The sequence below is a fragment of the Canis lupus genome, chromosome X, assembly GCF_048164855.1.
Source record: "Canis lupus baileyi chromosome X, mCanLup2.hap1, whole genome shotgun sequence".
NCBI classification, from domain to species: Eukaryota; Metazoa; Chordata; class Mammalia; order Carnivora; family Canidae; genus Canis; species Canis lupus.
Genome location: NC_132876.1, coordinates 5,914,342 through 5,935,051, shown reverse-complemented (window position 1 = coordinate 5,935,051; position 20,710 = coordinate 5,914,342). Strand labels below are relative to the sequence as shown.

The 20,710-nt window shown below is 55.4% G+C and overlaps 1 long non-coding RNA gene across 1 annotated transcript in view; it reads left to right on the top strand.

Annotated features, from left to right (window-relative positions):
* LOC140627404 (uncharacterized) overlaps positions 1–15,774 on the top strand; it is a 55,735-nt gene extending 39,961 nt beyond the window's left edge. The window contains exons 2-3 of the long non-coding RNA XR_012026170.1: positions 6,385–6,478; positions 6,640–15,774. This is a non-coding gene — a long non-coding RNA (uncharacterized lncRNA). The remainder of the gene's footprint in view (positions 1–6,384; positions 6,479–6,639) is intronic.
* The last annotated feature ends 4,936 nt before the right edge of the window (positions 15,775–20,710 follow it).

Genomic DNA, 20,710 nt, shown 5'->3' with positions numbered 1-20,710 from the left:
CTTCCATAGTGTGGGAAGAAATTGAGGATTTGTATAAGTTCTTCTTTCAAGTATTTGTCGAATTCATGAGTGAAGTCACCTGGTCTTGGGATGTTCATTCTTGTGAGATTTTTGAACGCAGATTCATTCTCCTTACCTGTTAGATCTGTTTGAATAATCGTTTCTTCTTGAGTTACTTTTCGTTGTTTATGTTTTTTTAAAATGTATCCAGTTCATTTAGGTTATATAATTTCTTGGAGTGTAATTGTTCAGAGTACTCTCTTACAATCCTTTTTGTTTCCTTAAGACCAATAATACTGGGGCGCCTGGGTGGCTCAGGGCTTCAGCATCTGCCTGTGGCTCAGGGCGTGATCCCGGTTCCTGTCCCACATCAGGCTCCCCACAGGGAGCCTGCTTCTCCCTCTGCCTATGTCTCTGCCTCTCTCAAAATAAATAAATAAATAAATAAATAAATAAATAAATAAATAAATAAATAAATAAAATCCTCTTTAAATAAAAGATCTGTAATATTACCCTGACTTCTATTTTTTATTTCAGTAGTTGAGTCTTCTTTTTTCTGTCTTACTAAATGTTTGTCAATATTTTTTATCTTTTCAAAAAACCAGCTTTGCTTAGTTGTCACCTAGTGATTTGGTGGAAGTTTCCTTCAATGTATGGAATCAAAATTAAAATCCCAGTCTTTACAGGTGTTCTTTTAGTTTGTGTTAGGCCATACCACACTACGCCAGATCACAGAAGGTGACCTAGTATACTGTCTTCATTTCCAGCCAATTTGAGAGTTTTTGTGATTACAGCAATACCTTCATATTCTTCAAGTATTAATATGGAAAACTTTACACAATATGGAAAAATTTACAGAATAATCTCATTGTTTATAATATCAATTATATCATTGATGTTATAATTATGTATTTATATTTATTATTAACTTATATATAATTTCCATTATAATTGTATATTATAATTATGTATCATATTATAATTATATTATTTATATTATTATATAAATAATAAATATTATTTTCATAATATTTTACAGTAATAATAAAACTTTACACAATAATAATAGTATGGAAAACTTTGCACAATATTAATATGTCACACTTTGCACAATAGCAGAGTTTGAAATAGGCAATTTTATGCTATTTATTTAAGGAATGCTTGAGAGTATCATTATTATTGATTGATCATAATCAATCAAAGTATCAACTCATGATTTCCCATGATGTATTACCTTTAATCTGAAAACTTGGGCACATTTCACAATTTCTAATTAGGCTTTCCAACACTCAGTGGAGAATTTGTATTATTATATAAGTTACTTTTAAGGATGAGTAACATATACAGGTTTGTCGGCTGTCGAATCTGAGGGGTGTCTGTTTTTCATCCAGCTATCCTGACCTTCCTCTGGGTAGAGTCTAATTCCCAGCCTCGAGGAGCTTCCCAGTGACTATTCAAATACAGAATAGAGAAAAAGCACTGAGGCGCCAAAAGCTCATATAACATGCCCTGAGTCATAAAGCTAAATAAAGGTGAGGAAACAAAAGTCTCATCTTGGGGTCCAGCTTACCCTGTAGCTCATGCTCTTGTAAGAAAGACAGACTTTCCAGACAGATAAGGAAGACCAAAGTTAGTTACAGGTGATCTCAACTCCCAAAAGCATCAAAAGTAGAATTGTTCATTAGTTCAGACACTCAAATAACGGGTACTCTTGACCTTTCAAGAGTTCCATAGACAGGAGCCAGGTAGCCTTATCAGAGTCCAGAGGCTAGAGGGCAGGCATAACTTTGATGAGGTTCCAGGGAGTTTTTGAACTGAAGTGCTGCTTTACACATCCACGAATTCTGTTTCAGCAGCTCCTTCAGAGATTACCAAGCCCTGGGGGCTACCCAGCAGAGACAACAGGACACTGACATATAAACAACTTCCAAATCTCAAGGTTTTTCACTGTAGAGGAGGAAGCTATAGTGATGTATATGGTGGTGGATTAGAGCCAGAAACATTAGTAAAAACTCTTATGTAGCTTAATACAGATACAGATGATTACATCAACAAATTTGTATACATATGTGAATACACACAAGGTAGTGAACACACGTATAATGTCTTCCACTGTCCGCCAAGGAGCCGTAGGAGCAATGATCACAGATGCAATGTGTGTACGTAGTGCACAGACCTAGGTTTCTCATACTATTCTACAGTAAATGGAACAAGGGCTCCATGGAAAAATTGTTGATTCTAGAAATGGGACAGGGAAATATGCAAGATGAGCCTGAAGCAACTTGTAGTGCCTGAAAATAAAGAAATGCTAAAAAAAACCCAATTACATAAAAACAAACCAATGAAAACTTTTCCGGGGGAATGAAGAAGGTATACAAAGAGGGAGCTAACAGGAAGAGCGTCCAGTGGCCAAACCTGGAACAAGTTAAACAAAACAAATATATAGAATGGTGTTGGATTTTAACCCAGTGTAATAGAAGTGCCCATGTGTCTGCACTGAGAAAAGAATTTGACTTATTAAACACATAAATATGGGAAAATAGGCAGATCTCGCGAGTCCACGGAGGACCCGCGAGAGGACCCAGGGAACCTCCCACACGGGTCCTCCTACCCCCGCCACGCGGGGCCGTCTCCCGCGGACGTGCAATCAGCCCTTAGGGATCCCTGGCACGGGGTCCGGATGTGACGTGGGCCGACTTCCGCCTCGGAGGTCTGAGAGAGCGGAGGGCCTCGTGTGGGGGGTCACAGTGGGGTCCCCTGGAAGGAGGCCAGGCCCGGGCGGGGGCTCGGAGGGCGGGGGAGGGGCCCCGGAGGGCGGCGGGGGGTGGGGGGACCCTTTCAGAACCCTGAGAGACCACGCGGGGGAAGGCGGGGCCGCGGCGTCGAGCCGAGGCCTGGATGCTGGGGCTGGGGCAGTGGCCTCGGTCCCCGGAGGCAGGACGGGCCCGGGCCCTCCCCGGAGCAGGGTGAGGACCTGAGGGAGAACTGCGGGGGTCCCCCGGGGTCCCCCACCCCACCACCTTGCGTCCACCTGCGGCCCACCCTCCCTGAGAGAGAGAGGCACTGGGCCCCCACCTCGGGCCTAGGGGGTGGCTCTGGGGAGGCCGGACACACGCGGCCACCCGGGATATGCGCCTAGGGGGTTGGGGGTCAGGACCTGAGCCCAGGGAGCTCAGGAGCATGGTCTGAAGGGAGGTTTGCCAGGTCTGAGGGGGGAGGGGCACAGGGAGTGCCTGTGGGGGCGGGGTGGGTGGGCGGGGGCACAGGTGCCCAGGACAGAGGGGACCCGGCGGAGGTCAGGGCCCACGGTGAGCCCGGGAAGGCCATGGAGGAGCGGGACGGGGCCATATGGTGGCGGCGGGCGCGGCAGGCCTGGCACATCCGGGTACCCGAGAGCCTGGGGCCTGGTGTGGCGGGAGCAGACGCTGAGGGCGGAGGGGAGGGTCCCGGGGCTAAGGGGAGGCGAGGGATGGACCCTGAGGGGGACAGAGGGGACCCGGCGGAGGTCAGGGCCCACGGTGAGCCCGGGAAGGCCGCGGGGGAGCGGGATGGGGCCGGATGGTGGCGGCGGGTGCGGCAGGCCTGGCACATCCGGGTACCCGAGAGCCTGGGGCCTGGTGTGGCGGGAGCAGACGCTGAGGGGGGCGGAGGGAGGGTCCAGGGGCTAAGGGGACTGAGGGATGGACCATTGACAGGGACAAAAAGGATCCTGTCGGAGGGTCACAAGGGCTGTGAAGCCCCCCCGGGAGATGGGGACTTGCCCTCACGTGGGAGTATGGGTGCTCAGACCTCCATATCCCGATCTCCTGAGACACTGGGGACCCTCACGTCAGGAGCAGGGCCTAGGACACGTGGGCAGAGGGGAGGGCCCCGGGTGCTGCTGGGAATCCCGGTGAGGATGTGGAGGAGCCCCGGGGACCCCGCACCTCAGCCCAGAGTCGGTCCCGGGAAGGTCATGGGGGGTGGGCAGATAGGAACACATGGTGAGGCCCCCCTCCGCATCCGGGCTCTGAGAGACCAGGGGGCTGGTGTTCAGAGCAGGGCCTCCCTGAGGGGGCAGAGAGTGGGCCCAGGTCCTGCTGGGTTCCTGGCGAGGATGTCCATGAAGGACGGAGGGACCCCGCACCCCAGTCCACAGTCAGTCCCGGCAGGCAGGCCGAGTGGAGCCAGGCAGAGGCCCAGGCGCCCAGGGGGTCCCACCAGCAGGAGTAGGGAAGAAGGGCCCAGGGAGCCTGTCCCCCGCCCCCCCGGCTCAGTCCCCTCTGTGAGCCCTGGGAAGCCCCCAGACTGGTTCACGATCCTGATGGACAGACGGTCACTCCCTGTCCCCGTTGAGGTCCGGGCGGAGGAGAGGGCCTTGGTGTGAGCGGCCTGGCCTCTGGACAGCTGCCCGAGATGCCCGGGGTCAATTATGGGTGGAGGCAAGGACCCCCGAGAGACAGACCCCCGAGGGAGTGGGTCCCCAGGGAGCCCCCAGCACCATGGCCCTGTCCCTGCTTCAGCCTCGTGAGGCTGCGGGGGCGGGTAGACAAGTCCCGAGCTGCGTGGTCGTGGGCGGCAGTGGGGTCAGATGGGGTGGGGGACAATGGCCCACGTGTGACTGGCAGCCAAGTGCAGGACCACAGGGGCACTGCAGCCCTAGATACGCAGACTAGACTGGGTCCTGGGGTTCCCCGGGGCCTGATGACCACTTGGGGCATGCTCTGGCTTGCCAGCCAAGTCTCCTAGAGCCTGGGGGCTTGGTGGAAGGAGGGGGATTGGAGCCCGCCCAGGGCTGACCTGGGGCCTGAGGGGATTGAAGGTGAGGACCAGATGGGGGACTGAGGGACCCTGGGCCCCAGCACGTGCAGTCCAGGGAGGAAGGAGTCCCCCGTGCAAGATGAGCCCATGCTGCCGTCCTGATGTCCACGTCTGGGTTTTAGGGCCTGAGGGCTTTTGCTGCAAAGGAACAGGGCCTCTGGGGTGGTTGGAGAGGGTGTGTTTGGAGGGCACACAGCCTGCGGGGAGTCAGGGTGAGGACCTTGAGGATGGCCTGGCTGGCCCCACCTGGCCCATGAGCAAAGAAGCCAGTGCAGTGGAGTGGGGCCCTGCCCTGTCGGCAGCCCTCAGAGGATGGGAGAGAGGTGGCCTTCAGTGGCATGCTCGCTTGTCCCTGGGGCGGGTGGGGGCAGGAAGGTGGGCTGGCCTGGGGTTGGTATGGTCTTGGTGTGAGGGGCACATGTCCTCTATGGGAGGTTGGGGGCCCGGAGGAAGAGCAGGCCCTGGCAGGATAATGCTGAGGACACTCTCGGTAGCCTGAGGGCATGAACCCCCAGGACACAGGGGCCAGGCAACAGACCAGCCCTTCTTGATCTTCCTTGGAGACTTGGGGGGAGGGGTTGTGTCTGTGACCTGCCTGGATGGGGACACAGGACATGACAGGGTACCTCCTCCTGTTCCTCTCCCAATTCTCAAGGAGGTGAGGACCCCACTGGGAGAAGTCCCAGTCAGAGCTTGTGAGCAAGCCCACCTGGGGGGTAGATGCCCAGGACTCTCAGGGCCTGCCAGGTGTCAGTGTGGGGACCCCCGCCCACCCCACATTGAAGTGGTGAGTGGCTCCTAAGCCAGCCCTCAGGCCCAGGAAGCGATGGTCCAGAAATATGGGTACCCTCCCTGGTAGCCCTGGGAAAGGAAACCGGGGTTGGGCCTGTCCCAAGGACCCCCCCCTCCGCTTCAGATTCCTGGGCTCAGGGAGGGGAGGGCCAGGGCCTGAGGGTCTAGACTCAGGTCAGCAGAGGAAGCGGGTGCCCTGTCCTGGCCCTGGACCAGGCCCTGGCGAGGGTCGAGGTGAGAAATGAGGGGATGCCTCCCACAGCAGGATCCCTAGGGACCAGGCCGCCCCGACCACTTGTGTGGGCCATGGGGAGAGGTGGGACAGGTGGGCCGACTGATTTCTCTAGACTTTGGCTGGTGGGGGGTCGTGTCAGGGGGCCTTGCAAGGAAGGTGCAAGGAGGGTGGCCTCAGGGATAGCTAGGGAGTCTTCCCAGGGTTACATGGGGTTCGAGGTGAAGAGCGAGACGTGCCCCATCCCAGCCCAGATGGAAGCAGGAGCTGGGCCATCCCTTGTGCATGATCCAAGAGGAGTCCTGGAGACTTTGGCAGGTGTGGCCAAGGCTGGGCCCCTGGCTTCCTCCTGTGCAGGGTCGGGGCCCTGTGTTCTTGCAGGGATATTTGGCCTGAGAAGGACAGGGCCGGGGCAGACCCTTGAGCGGCCGATGGGGGGGGACCGTCCCACCTGGACTGCAGGGGACATCCCAGAGCGAGCCAGCCCTCCTGTCCACACTGGGCCCCAGGGCTGGGCTCACAGTCTACACCCTGAGGTGCCTCCTCCTTCCCTCGTGCAGGGACTTCAAGAACTGGCAGCGGAGGCCTCGGTCTGAGGTGGGCGTCCCTCAGGACACAGAGCTGAGGAGGTGTGGGCCAGAGCCACTTGTCGAGGTGAGGTACACGCTCTCTCTGAGCCTGATGTCAGGGGTTCTCCCAGCCCAACACAGGGGAGCCCTGTGCAGGGGAGCCCAGCATGGCCTCTGTCAGCCCTGGCACCTCGGGGTGTCTTGGCCGGGCTGCCCCCTGACAAGCTCTCCCTCCTCTCTCTTCAGGTTCAGCCCGAATCTGACACCATGCCCCTAGGGAAGAGCAGCAAGCTTTGGAAGCAGGGAGAAGACCTAGAGGAGGCCCAGGGCCTGGTGGATGCCCAGCTGTCTGGGGCTGAGGAGGAGGAGGAGGAAGGGGAGGAGGAGACTCCACCTCCCCCCTCTACCCCATCTCCCCCGTACCACCTATCTCATCTCTCTCTATCCTCTTCCTCCTCCTCCTCCTCCTGCTCCTCCTTGTCTTCCCCTCCCTTGTCCTTCTCTGCCATGGTCTTTGGCCCCCCAGAGGAGGAGTCTGTTGCTCCCAGGGCCCTGAGTGCTCCCCAGGGCTCTCAAAGTGCCTACCCCTCCCCCAGTGGTGGGGCAGCTGGTGGCCTTGGCCAGCCCGAGCCTCCTGCCCCAGCGGCCCAGGGGAGGCGGGAGATGAGGAGCCCTTGGTGGAGGGCAGTTTCCACATGAAGACGGCTGCCCTGGTGGTATTCCTGCTCCTCAAGTATTGCACCAAGGAGCCCACCAGCAAGGCAGAGATGCTGGAGGTCTTCACCCCAGAATACCAGGATGACTTCCCCACCATCTTGAGCCAAGCGTCCATCTGCTTGCGGCTGGCATTTGGCCTAGACGTGATTGAAGTGGATCCCAGGGAGCACTCCTACGTCCTCAACCCCATCCTGGGCCTCACCTGGGATGGGATGCTGAGCGGTCAGTGGGGTCTCCCCAAGACCGGCCTCCTGGGGCTGGTCCTGGGGTTGATCCTCCTGCAGGACGGATGTTTCCCTGATGTGGGAGGCTCTCGGATTCATGGGGGTGTACGGTGGCCAAGAACACATCGTCTATGGGGAGCCCAGGGATCTCCTCACCAACGTCTGGGTGCAGGAAGGCTACCTGGAGCGCCGGCAGGTGGCGGGCAGTGACCCTGCCCGCAATGAGTTTCTGTGGGGGCCCAGGGCCTCCGAGGAAACCAGCAAGTTGCAGGTCATGAACTACATGCTCCAGATCGGTAGCAACAACCTGGGGTCCTCCCTGGTCCTATGAGAACAGATTCTGAGATATGGAAGAGGGGGGTCGCAGCTCCAGGGCCAGCCAGGCCCTTTCTAAAGTTTTGTGGGGCCGGCAAAAAGGGAGGCCTTAGGATGCTTCCTCTCAGTGTTGTCCTGTTGGGTGTGTAAAGAGAAAGACCTGGCAATCTCAGGAGTTAAGGATCAGGGAAGGTTGGGGTAAAGCAGGGCCAAGAGCCTCTCTGGGGGCCTGGGCTCTGCGATGACCCCGACATCCAGAGCTTGGTTTCCTTGAGGAAGCTCTCCATGTTTGTTCCTTGGGATAGAAGGTTCCCGCAGTCCAGTGTGTGAGTGTCACGCACCCCCTTGCGTTCGTGCTTAACTCAGTTCAAGAGTTAACAGTTTTGTCATGTCCTGGATACAAGTTGGGAGACCTTCCCTCCTTGTTTGGGTTCTGGATGAAATCACAGGGCAATGGCATTGGAATTTGTTGGAAAGGCCAAGAGTGCAGCAGGCAAGTGCTGGAGGGTGGAAATAGGAAAAGAAACCTTGTTCACTTTTGCTTCTTCTCCATGCCATATGCCATTTTTCCAAAGTAACGTCAATGTGCACTCCTGCATTCACTTGGTTTTGCGGGAGCGGAAGAGAAGGGTCCTGTCTGAGGCCAGGGGAGCCCTGCTGGCGGCTCCCTCACAGCCACAGAGCAGCTGAGCTCTGCTCCCTGCAAGGCCCTGTGTGTGAGCAGTGGGGATACGAGTGGCCCGGGGTAACCCCGCCTTTTGGCGACTGTGTCTAGCGGCCGCTGTCACACAGGAAGGCAGGGAGGAGTGCCCTGAGACCTGCGCCAGCCTGCCAGCCCCGAGCTTTTCCTGGAATTTTGGGAGATGTCAATTGCCCCCAGCGGGGCAAGAAGCCTGCCCCATCGTCTTGGCGATTGAATCCTATGTGGTCTGGGAGGGTCGTGTGCAGACAGCTCATTCTGCTCAGTTTTTTTTTGGTTCCCCTTGCTCTCCCATCCTGGGATATGTCACGAGAACAGGAAATTCTTAGGGCAGGGGGTGTGGTGGTGGACGTTGCAATAAGGCTGGACCTTCTCCCAACCACAAACGGGCCTCAGTTGCCAGTAGTCCCGTGAGTCCCATGTGCGGGTCTCTCCAGAAATGGGATAATAGCAGGGCCAGGCAGGTGGCAGTGCATCTTGGGAAGAGCACACTGTCATCTCGTGGAGATATTTGAGGTTCCTGCCACGGGACTGGCAGCAGGGTGCTAGGAGTGAGGAGGGATCCCTCCCCCGGAACCACCACAGCCCCTTGAGTGTGCAAAGTAGTGACAATCAGATGTGATCCTACTTTGGAAGCACCTGCCCCACAGCCGGTGGGCGCTTGGGGGCATTCTGTAGACGAGTATCTGTGCCTGGCAGAGAGGGCCAGTGGGCAGTCCTTCCTGCCACCTTACCCTGGAGTCACTTGGACAAGGCCATAAATCCCCTCAGGCCCTGCATGAGGTGCCTTCAGGAGGTGGGCAGCCCGCTGCCCAGTGGCCAGGCCGGGATCAGGGTCATTCTGCTCCTGAGGCCTAGCCGGCAGCCCCATGGCACCTGCTGCCCACCCTGCTCTGTCTCTCCTGACCGTAGCCTCAGCCTACAGACCTTCGGGCTGGTCCTGTCTCTCCAGTGCCAACTGCTCCCTGCCCAGTGCTGCTGCTCACTGGCGCTCATATTGCTGTGGGGGACCCCAAATGGGGATCCCTTGTCTGCCTACCTGTGATCCCGGGGTTGCTGAACGGGCCGCGCTGGCTGTTGGTGCCCTAGGGGCCGCCAAATGATATTCATAGATTGGTGACCATGCGAGGCTGTGCCCCAGGGGTTCTTGTCAGAGAACTCCTGGGTCATAGCCACCGGTCCGTGAAGTTGGTGTCCTCGTGAAGACCACTGCGAGGTTGGCTTTCTGAGGCTGAGCCAGAGACGGGGTGTGGAGCTATCAGCCATCCCCAGAGCCGCCAGGACTCTACAGTCCCGAAACGGGCACTTTGAGCAGAGGAAAGTGTAGTGGGTGATGGCGGTGGTCACTGGGATGCTCCCCCACAGGCTCACATGAGGATTTTGTGTGGAGCCGGGCAGGAGGGCCTTTGGTTCCCCAGGAGGCAGGCTGTGCAGAAGGTTGGCCGCCCCATGAGAGGTGGGAGGAGGAGCACCTGGTATCCTGAGGCTGGTGGCCTTGGCACAAGTCCCAGGAGCAGGCCCTGTGGGACAGTCGCAGCTAGATGTGGGGACCCTGCATGCTGTCCTGGGAGGGAAGTGTGACTGCTCGGGCCAGGGGTTTGATCAGGCCACCATGGACTGCTGGCGCACAGCACTCGGGGCGCCGAGAACCAGCATAAGGGTCCTCGGGGAGGCATCTCCGGTGTGCCAGGTCCTGTCCTGCAATGTCTGTGTTCACACACAGCGGCCAAGTGTCTGGCAGTTGTCACCAGGCCATGGCAGATTATGCAGGAAGTCCCCTGTCCTCAGCAGCAAGTCCTGATATTATGTAAATGCCCTGAGCCAGTGCCTCAGCTGCGGTCCTGCTCCTCAGAAGCCCCCATTGTCCCGCGATAGCCAAGCCTGCTCTGAATGCACCCCTTGGCGGGGCTCTGACCTGCTGTCTGGCCTCCACCTGCCTGCCCTGTGTGACAAATACTGCTGGTACTGCTCTGGGGTCATTCCTGGGCCTGTCCTGGGCCTCCCAGCCTGTCCTCAGGCCCGGAGCTGGCCAAGCCATGCTGGCCCCACCCTTACAGAGAGCCAAGGGTCCCCGGGACTGTCCCCCTGTGGGGATGCAGTGTGGGTCCTTCGACCCCCTGGGTGGGGTTTTGACCTGCTGGCCTGCTGGGTGTCTGATGTGCGGCCTGCCCAGGGCAGTGAGCCTACAGGATGACGTGGGGCCCCAATCTGCTGGGAGACAAGGGGAGAAGACCTGGCCGGGGCCACGCCTGAACCTCAGGGTGGCTCTCGAGGGTCCATAGCTCCTCCAGCCCCGGGCGCGTGCGATCTTCTTCCTCCTCACACACTCCGTCATGCCCCCATGTGGCCCCGGGGCCTGGCATCCAAGTAGGAATGACAGTGACCCCGAGGCACTGCTAAGAGGCCGTGTGGGCGGGGACTCATGTCAGGCTGCTGGTGGCATCAGTGCCTGGTACTCCCACGGTCCCCCAATTATGGGTCATGGAGTGTTGGCACAACGTTCCCCTCGGAGGACAGCTGGACCCCTACTGATGGCAGGGAAGATCTTGAGGCCTAAGCCCCAGGCTTTGCCCCTGGAGGGCGCTCAACTGGACAGGGTGTTGTACCGCTCCCCCTGCCTCCGATGGATGCTCCACGAGGTTGACGCTGTGCACAGCTCACACAGCTCATAAGATCACACGGGTGACATGGGCATAGTCTCCCTGCAAGGTCAAGCATTGCTGTACTTTGGCAGGGTGACGCCCTGACGTACAAGGCCCGGTCCACATCGGCATCCACAGACACCATGGTCATTAGTGTGTGTCTTGGGCCTGCTTTCCTCGGATGTGGAGATTGGGAACCGGGCAACACTCATCTTCTGATCCCCGGGCCCAGGGAGGAGGGAGGTCGTTCTGTCCCTCTGAGGATGTGTTACCCAGGCTCAAGCAATCAATAATCAATCATGGCAACACGAGGAAGCCTCCATGAAATCCCAATATTAATGGGATGTGGGGGCCTTCCTGGAGGGTGAACACCTCCACATTCCAGGAGAGTGGTGCCACCCAAATCTTTGGGCACAGGTGGCCCTGTGCACAGGATCCTCCCAGACCTCCCCCACGGGTTGTCTTCACCTGGCCGCTCTTGCCCTCTACTCGAGGGGTAAATGTGTTCCCCTGAGTTCCTTGACCTGTTCTAGCAAAAGGTCAGCTCCACGGTGGGAGGGCCGAGGGAACCTCCGATTTATAGCCCTCTCAGGCAGAGTCGTGGGGAACCTGGGGACCTGCTCCCTGGGACTGGCATCGACGGTGGGAAGTGGTCTTGTGGGCCTGAGTCCCTGACCCGTGGGGTGTGGTGCTGTCTCCGGGTAGAGAGTGTGGGAAGCGAATCACTAATGGAATCGGGACACCCAGCTGGTGCTGCAGGGAATCGCTTGGTGCGAGGGGTGGGGGAGGGAAAGCCCACAGAAGTGTTAGATGTGTTTGGGGTGTGGCCAGGGTGTGGGAATAGAGGACAAGAACGTGGGGGGATTGACTTATTTCACTCAGCATAATACCCTCCAGTTCCATCCATGTCAAAGCAAATGGTGGGTATTTGTCATTTCTAATGGCTGAGTAATATTCCATTGTATACAGAGACCACATCTTCTTTATCCATTCATCTTTCTATGGACACCGAGGCTCCTTCCACAGTGTGGCTATTGTGGACATTGCTGCTATAAACATGAGAGACACCTAACTCTGGGAAATGAACAGGGCATAGTGGAAAGGTAGGTGAGCGGGGGGTTGTGGTGACTGCAGGATGAGCACTGAGGTAGGCACTTGGCGGGATGAGCACTGGGTGTTATGCTAAATGCTGGCAAATTGCACTCCAATAAAAAAATTTAAAAAAAAAGGAACGTGGGGGGAACTGTGACGATCTGTTAGTCACTCATGTTCTGTATCTCCTGCCCGAGTCCGGAATCATCCTGATGTCTGAGGGCCTTGCTCCTTTCCTCCATGAATGGCTTTAGAAGCCAAGATGTGCCTGCTGGGTGTGCTCCTTGCGACTGGGGTGTTACTAGTTCTTGGCCGTGTCTGCTGACAGAGCGGGGAAACCTATACACGGACCTCAGCCCTGTGTGTGTCCCCACACATTTCCTGTGCTTTGATCTACTGTTTCTACAGGAAGCTTCCCTTGGCCTCTTGCTGACCAACCCCACTCACATCCAGTTCCAGCTGGATCCTTGTAGGCTCCTGCCCTGGTTGATAAGTAAACATCCCTTTCAACAGTGAGAAACCCGGTTCCCCCCAGTGGCCACCATTTGCATACTTGTCCATTCGGGTGTTTTTGTTGGTCAGCATCAGCAGTGTTCACCTGTGTGCACCATCTCGGGGAGCAGCTCCATGGACTGGAACACTGTGCTTATGTCATCCCCTGGGGCTTTATTCCCGCAGAGTCCCCTGCCTCCAATCCCCTTAGGTCAGCACCTCCCCAGCCCCTCCCCCAAGGATGAGTCACAGGTTTGTGATACTCGTGCCAGGATTGGGATCCTGGAACAGGCTGCGTACCTCCCTGGGATTGCACCGACGGCCACCGTGGTCTTGTGGGCGTGTGCACTGCGCGTCCCTAAGGTACGATCTTATGCTGTGCGCTCTCTGGGTTAAGACAAGCACATGACACTGTAGAGCCACAGGGACAGGATGGCACCAAATGGTTTCAGTGTCCTAATATATCCCCAGCCTTCCGCTATCAGGTCAGTCTTCCCTTTGCCAAATCCCACAGCACTAGCCAATCTTTTCAATGTGATTTGTCATTCAGCCTTTTCCAGATGCCACACACTGGGATCTACAGGGTGAGCAAACTTTAAGACTGATTGGGAGTAATTCAAATGCACCATGGTGGTCCCCCCACTCCCCAAGGCTTGGGATTTGATCAAAACCCCCACCTCCTGCCCCCGCCACATTCGGCCCCTCCTTCCTGCTTAAGGATCCACCTGAGGGATGGTTACAAAGAGCAGGGAACAGCACAGGAGTGCAGGAAAGGATGTGTGTGCAAAGTGGGCAGGGTGTGGAAGTGGGGGTGGGGCTAGCTTGCAACCTCCCTGATAGGTTTGTACTCGAAGTGCTGGAGACAGGAGGGGGATCGTCCTTTAGGGAACCTCTGGGGTAAACAAGGGACACCCTACCCTTCTTTGCAGCCTCGGGTCCTCAAGGAGATGCCGAACCCACTCTGGAGGTGCCCCACCAGTGCCTGCCAGTCCTCTTTCGGCCCTTAGCTCCTTTAATTACGACTGGCCCACCCCTCCCAGAGGGTCTCTGCTAGGGGAAACGGAGACTTCTGTGTGCCCTAGCCTACACTGGCCAAGCCTTTGGCCCAGGGCCTTGGGGTGCTGCGCAGGCGCTGCTGCTGCCAGGAACGCAGCTGGGCAAGTTTCCTCCCCACCAGGACTCCTTGCCTGTGCAGGTGCAGGTGGCATCTCGCGCTGCTCTGTTCCTGGTCCCTCCTTCAGGGCCCCGCGGCACCTCCTTGGAGGGACCATGCAAGCCCTGGTCTCCCCCGTTACCAAGGCCATCTTCGTGGCTCTATTCCTCTTCACGATCCTGCTCATCCTCTATGTGATCCTGTGGTACACTTGCCGGGAAGTGGACAAGGACTACATCTGAAGCAGGTGAAGTGCTGGCTCAGTCCCCTAAGGTCCCACCCCTGCGACTTCCTGCTCCTCAGGAATCTGAGTCCCTCCCCAGGACCCCAAGCTTCTCCTCTGGACACTGTGTTCCTTCCTTTCCTGGGTCCTTAATCCCCGTCCCAATTCCACGTCCCTCCCCACGCTCTGTGTATGCCCTGCTTTGACACTGCGCTCCTTCGCTAGACCCCTTTCCTTCCCTGGATCCTGGGTGCTGTCCCAATGCCAAGCCCTGTCTCTCACCCCGTGCTCCTGCCCCAAGCCCCAAGCCCCTCCCCAGGACCCCCTGCCCTTCTGCAGGCTGTTCCTGGATCACATCGCCCTCCCCACCTCCCTCCCAGGTCCTTTCCAAATCCCCAGGACCTTGTGCCCCGCCCAAGTCTCTGCTGTTGTCTCCTGGTCCTGTGCCCTTTCCCCAGATCCTGTTCCCCTCCGGGGAACCCTCTCCCCCACCTCTCTCCCAGAAATCTGCTCACTGCACTTTACCCTGCACCCCTCCATCCCACCTCCTCTTCTGACCTCAGACCCTGCAGCTTTCTCCAGACACAGGAGTGCCCCGCTGCCCTACCCTATTCGCAGCCCCTCCTCAGACTGAGCGCAATTCTCCCCAGACCCTGTGTCCTCTCAGGATCCTTGGCCTTCTCCCGAGCTCACACTCGTCTGCTGATCCTGTGCTCTTCTCCAGGACCCCAAACCCAACCCCGTCCCCCAGTACCCCTCTCTAGCTCCTGGCAGGTGCCAGTGGCCAGGCTCACTGCACTGCTCGTGTCCCCACTCGCCCATTGGGTTTTGTGTCTGAGCAGTGGGTGACAGAAGGGCAGTGCAGGGACTTTCGATGGCGTCAGGTCTCCTGCAGCCCAGCGCCTGCTGAGTCCCTGCTGCCCTTACCTGTCCTAGCACAGAGGTGTTTTCCTCCCTCCCACAGGTAGGACACCTGGCTGGCTTGAGCCTACAAACCAGCAAGCAAATAATAATTTGACATGTCACTCCTGTTCCCTGAGTTTCCTGGAACGATGTTTGGGCCCACAAAAGGCAACTGGAGTTGGGATGCCCAGCTGCCCTGGAGATGGGAGAGCACACCATAGAGCCCAGCCTATGGATGTGGAGGGAATACAGGCCAGGCCTTGCTAGGTGGACCCAACTGCTTCTGGTTTTCATTTAGATGAGGCTGGTCCATCTGGGGGCAGGTGGTTAGTCAGGACTTGACCAGGCGGACACCTGCAGCATTAGCCACCAAGGCTGCTTTGGGACAGGGTGGTGGAAGTGTGGGCAGGGAGTGTAAGTTTACTGCCTTTGGACGTGAAGGTGAACCCTGAATACACAGTTGTAATGAATTCACCACAGATTCTCCCCAGAGGCCAAGGGCGTCAGCAGCAAACACAGCCCCGAGGGATGGAGTGCACCATCTCACGTGGGCCATGTTGATGGGCATTTAGAGGGTGGTTCAGGGCAGGATGTCACACGGTCGTGAACTAAAATTCCGGATCAGCTGCTTAGCAGGCACATGGGTGGGCAAATTCCATCTCTGAGCATCTGTTCTTTCATCTGTAAAATGGTGTTGATGACGCTATCAAGCTCACCATGAAATACTGTATGGAAGCTGATAAACAGGCTTATACTCCAGAAATCCTCAATTAGAAGTGGTAGTTGCTCGTGAACAATTAACCTCCTGGTGGTACTTACTGTTTTACTAATTTTTGGAGACGTAATTGAGAGACATAATTGACTATCACAATTTTTTATTGTACAGTTCTGACTTTTGACATTAAACCATGTAACTATCATCACAAACAGGATATAAGAACCTTTTACTGATAACATATCATTAAAAATCTTTTCCTTTCAATATCTTTCAGTTTGAGACGCACAGTATCTCACACTTGTTTTGGAGAAACAAATATAATATTGATCTATATTATATTCGATGTAAATATTCAGCACTATCTCGGGGGTTTGAGTTTTTTTAAGGTTATGAAATACCGTTGACATGCAACGTTATATTATTTCGGGTGTACAACGTAGAGCTTCGACATTTCTGTGAGTCACTCAGTGCTCTCACCATGATAAGTGTGGTCCCTGTCTGTCGCCATGGGTGGTTATTAGAGTATTATCGACTCTATTCCCTATCCTGCACTTTTCATCTCTGTGACTCATTTGTTTCGTGACTAGAAAGTTGTACCTCTTCAACCCCTCCGCCCATTTCATCCGGCTCCTACCCCCTTCCCCTCTGGTGACCACCAGTTTGTCCCCTGTTTTTATGAGTCCATCCCGGATTTTTCTTGGTTTATTCATTGGTTTTGTTCTTTAGATTCCTCAAAAACGTGAGGCCATACAGTTCGGTGCTAATATATTACCTGTCGAAATACTTCACTTCTCTTTTCACCAGTATTCATGATACTTGACGTTATTAAGAGATTGCTTTCTGATATTACCCAAGCTCTAAATAGCTATACCTTCTTGCAAAAAGATATACACAACAAAAACCCGTGGAACCCAGAAGTGAATGGAGGGATCATTCTAGCCCCTGCCCACTCTCCCAGGGGAGGTAGTAGCCATGGATAACCATTCGGTTCTTCTACATTCTGCCTTTCTTTGCCACCCCCACCCCGTTTCTCTCCCACATACAAGATGCTGTTTCTTTTCCTCTTATTAAATGGGGTTCTACCTGGGATTTCAGGGAGCCAGGTAGAAATTCAGAAGCAGCATGAAAACCTCCCAAGGAAGCCCTAGAACCGGGTCTCCTTCCTTCCTGCGCCCCTGGGTGCCCATTGCTCAGAGAGGGATGCGGCTCAAGAGTCTGTGAGGAGACGGTTTTGAGCTCCTTTTGTGAGATCCTCTGATGAAAGGTGCTATGTGAAGTGCAAAGACTATTTTTAAGAGTCGGAAAGCACTGAGCATTTGCATACAGGACAGAGGAGGAAAGAGGCCCGCATTTCTGGGTTTCCCACTTAGCTTCAGTGCACACTTCTTGGCTTCCGACTCCCTCTCAGGATGGCAAACTGCAAGGTGCCTGTTGTCGTGACCCGTGGGGTCCTCTGGAGAGCGGCAGAGTCCCCGCACAGAAGCACGGTTCATGTGGGCTGGTGTTCAACTGTAGACATCTTCCTTTACTTATGGAAGGTCCAAAGCCTATCTCAGTGGTCCTGTTACTACTTCTTGAGGTTCCCCAGCAGCAGTGTGGAGGAGGGATTGCAAGAGCCTGAGAAAGGAGACCAGTCAGAAGGCAAGAAATGATCAGGGCCTGAATGCAGACAGTGCCCAAGGGAGGAAGAGAGCTAGAGACGTTTTTGAGGTAGAATTGGTGGACCCTGATGACTGAATGAGGTGGAGACACAGGGACTGAGGCGCATAGGGAAGAGGAGGGGGGACCAAGCTAATACTGTACTGTCTAGCCTAGCAGTGTACGAGGCCCCTGGTGTCATTCAAACTCAGTGGGAGCCACTGGACAGACCTGGGCTCCCGGATGCCAGTATTACCAGGCTGCTGGCATTGCCACCTCGATTTCCCCTTCCTCCAATCCCGCACCTTGACATGGGCAGATCTATCCAAGGGCCGGGCCCGTGGGCAAAGCTCATAAAGTGGTAGCCTCTTTGTACCTCCTGCGCTTTCACCTGTAGGTTTGGCCTCCCTAGGGGCCACCTGGCTTCATTCTCGTGTGTTGAGGACGTCCGTGCTCTCCCGCCGACGGGGGCTGCACAACGTTTGTGGCATCCTGAATAGAAGACGGGTGGAAGTCTGCTCACAGAGACAGAGCCATGCCAGCTCTCCAGGCCATAGCTGCCTCTACCCGCCCACCCCTCCTGCAGTTTACAGAGCGGCACCCGAACACAGCACGAGCCCATGTCCCAGCCTTGGGCTCTGAGGTGGACTATGCGCCTTCTCTTCCTTCCAACTACGCCTCAAGGACGAACTCATGCCTTGCAGTAGTCCACGGGTGGTCTGAGTACCCGAAGCAGGTGGGTCGAGGTAGAACCTCGACTCGCCCACCCTGGCGCTCTTTGCCGCAACGTGGTGATCCGAGACTGGCCCCAACCACTGTCCATCGGTGTGCCTTCCAGGAAGGTCCCCAGCAGGGTGGCTAATGGGGACCCCGCGTGTTGGGGGGGCGGCGGGGCTCCTGACACCGCACTCCAGAGCAATGGGCAGGTGCGTCGCGGCAGCCTTCGGGAGACCTGCGCTCTCCGTACTTTCCCTGAGCCGCGTGACAGGCATCACGCACATGGAGAAGCCGTGTGGCTACCAATTCTGCTGCCCTGTCACGGATGGAATCCCAGGTGAGCTGCAGCTGTCGCACAGACAAGCAAACTCCTGAAGCAGAGCGAGGGGTGTAGGTTAAACATGAGGAGGAGTATTCCGAAAGGAGACTGTCACCTACGTGGTTGGAATCCTCCTGGTCTCTGTCAGCATCGTGTTTCCCTTCCTCAGTAACTTGTGAGCCGCTGGGGGAGGTAAGGCTCAGAGTCAGGCACTGGACCACAGAAAAGTAGGAAGGCTGATCTCTCCTCCTCAGGACTCTAGGGGTTGGTTTAGTTTCCTAAGATCTTATTCATTCCTGAAAGACAGGAGGAGACACAGGCAGAGGGAGACACAGGCTCCTCGCGGGGGGCGTGATGCAGGACTCAGCTCTAAGACCCCGGGGTCATGCCCTGAGCCAAAGGCACACACTCAACCGCTGAGCCCCCAGGCGCCCCAGGACTTTAGAGTGTTGTCAGTGCGGCAGAAGAGAAAGAGAGGGCAGGGGAGAAGAGCGGAGGTCAGAGGCTTAGCACCCCCGTGGTCTGGTGGGTGTAACACGGTCTCTGGCAAGGGCAGCGGACACCCTGGTCTCCCTGGGACAGGATCCCCTTTGCGCCCCGTTTGACCCAGCCTCACTGTTGACTCCATTCCCTTCACTCCTTCAAGTCACTGCGAGGCTTTAGAAATGTGGTCAGTGTTCCTCTGTCTGGGCTGGAAACAGAAAGTCTGTTAGCCCGTCGGGCCCCTGGGAGCCCTTAGGGGCCTGGGATAGTTGTTTCCTGGGTCCCCTAAGATGGGCTGTAGCTGTGATTAGCGGGGGCCGCAGACAGAGGCTCACAAACCAGGAAGGGTCATTTCTCTCTCAGGTGGAAGCCACAGGTAGATAGCTCAGGGCTGGTTTGCTGGTTCTGTTCGTCCACCGAGTGCTTTGGAATCCTGAGTCCTTCTGACTTCTTGCCTTGTTTTCTCTTTAAGATTTCATCCATCTATTCAAGAGAGAAACACACACAAACACAGAGGCAGAGGGATAGGGAGAGGCAGAGACACAGGCAGAGGGAGAAGCAGGCTCCATGCAGGGAGCCCGACGTGAGACTCGATCCCGGCTCTCCAGGATAATAACCTGGCCTGAAGGTGGCCCTAAACACCTGAGCCACCCGGGCTGCCCGGCTTCTTTCCTCCGCTGTACATAGGCAGGGTTCCCAAGGTTCCCTCAGGGTCCAAGCTGCTGTTCCTGTAAGCGTCTCAGCCAAGAGGAGTGAGGAGCAACTGAAGAAGCAGGTTATAGGGCACAGGCCACAGGCTCTTCCAGGAAGGCTGCCGCACATTTTCCCGAGACACTTTCATGACACCAGTGTCTCCTTGGCCAGAGCTTAGTCCCATGGCGACATTTAACTTACAGGAAGCTGAAAGGGAAGGCTCGAGATTATGGAAGAGGAGGAAAGTGGCTCTTGGGGCAGTGCAGAGTCTCTCCTTCATCTTAAAACTTGCCCCCAAGCAATGATGAAGTTCTCCCTGATTCTGCTGCACTGTCTCTGCAAGACGAGGTTGTGGTGGCCGTGTCCAATTTGGAAATAGTGTCACACTGCCCCTACAATGACTTTTTGCAGAGGTGGGGCTGGTAAACCATTGCTGTTCTTGGTTGCTTCTCTAGGATTTAGTAATACAATTTCTTTCTTTTTCCCTTTAAGATTTATTTATTTATTTGAGAAAGAGAGAGAGACACACACACACACACACACACACACACAGAGAGAATGTGAGGACATGAGTGGGGGTAGGGGCAGAGGGAAAATGAGAGAGAGAATCCCAAGCAGGCTCCACAGGGCTTGGTCCCACAACCACAGAATCATTACCTGAGCCAAAATCAATACTCAGACGCTCAATCGACTGAGTCACCCAGAAGCCCTAGTAATGCAATTCCTTACAGCATCATTGATTATACTTTAAATGTATGATTTTGGGATCCCTGGGTGCCTCAGCGGTTTAGAGCCTGCCTTCGGCCCAGGGTGTGATCCCAGAGTCCCGGGATGGAGTCCCACATCAGCCTCCTTGCATGGAGCCTGCTTCTCCCTCTGCCTGTGTCTCTCCGTCTCTCTCTCTATTTCTTTCTCTCTGTATGTGTGCGTGTGTCTCTCATTTAAATAAATAGAATCTTTAAAAAATAAAGGTATGATTTTAAATATTTCCTCTTAGGGGTCTTTGGAACTTCAGTCATTCGATTATGGGCTCTTAGCTCCAAGCTTCCTTCCCCCATCCCAAGCCACCTTTCATCCTACCTGCCTGTCTCAGAGAAGGGGCTGCCCCTACTCTGATGGCGCTAATCCTGCCTCTGTGCCCTGGTTTAAAATTCTGCCAACCTCTCGACGGACCTTCATGACAATTTTTTTTATCTCATATCTTGAACCTTCTTCTATTTCCGCTCACCTTTCTGCTTAATCAGATATTCCCCCCCCGTATGTATTTTCTTTTTCCTCCCTCTTCTGC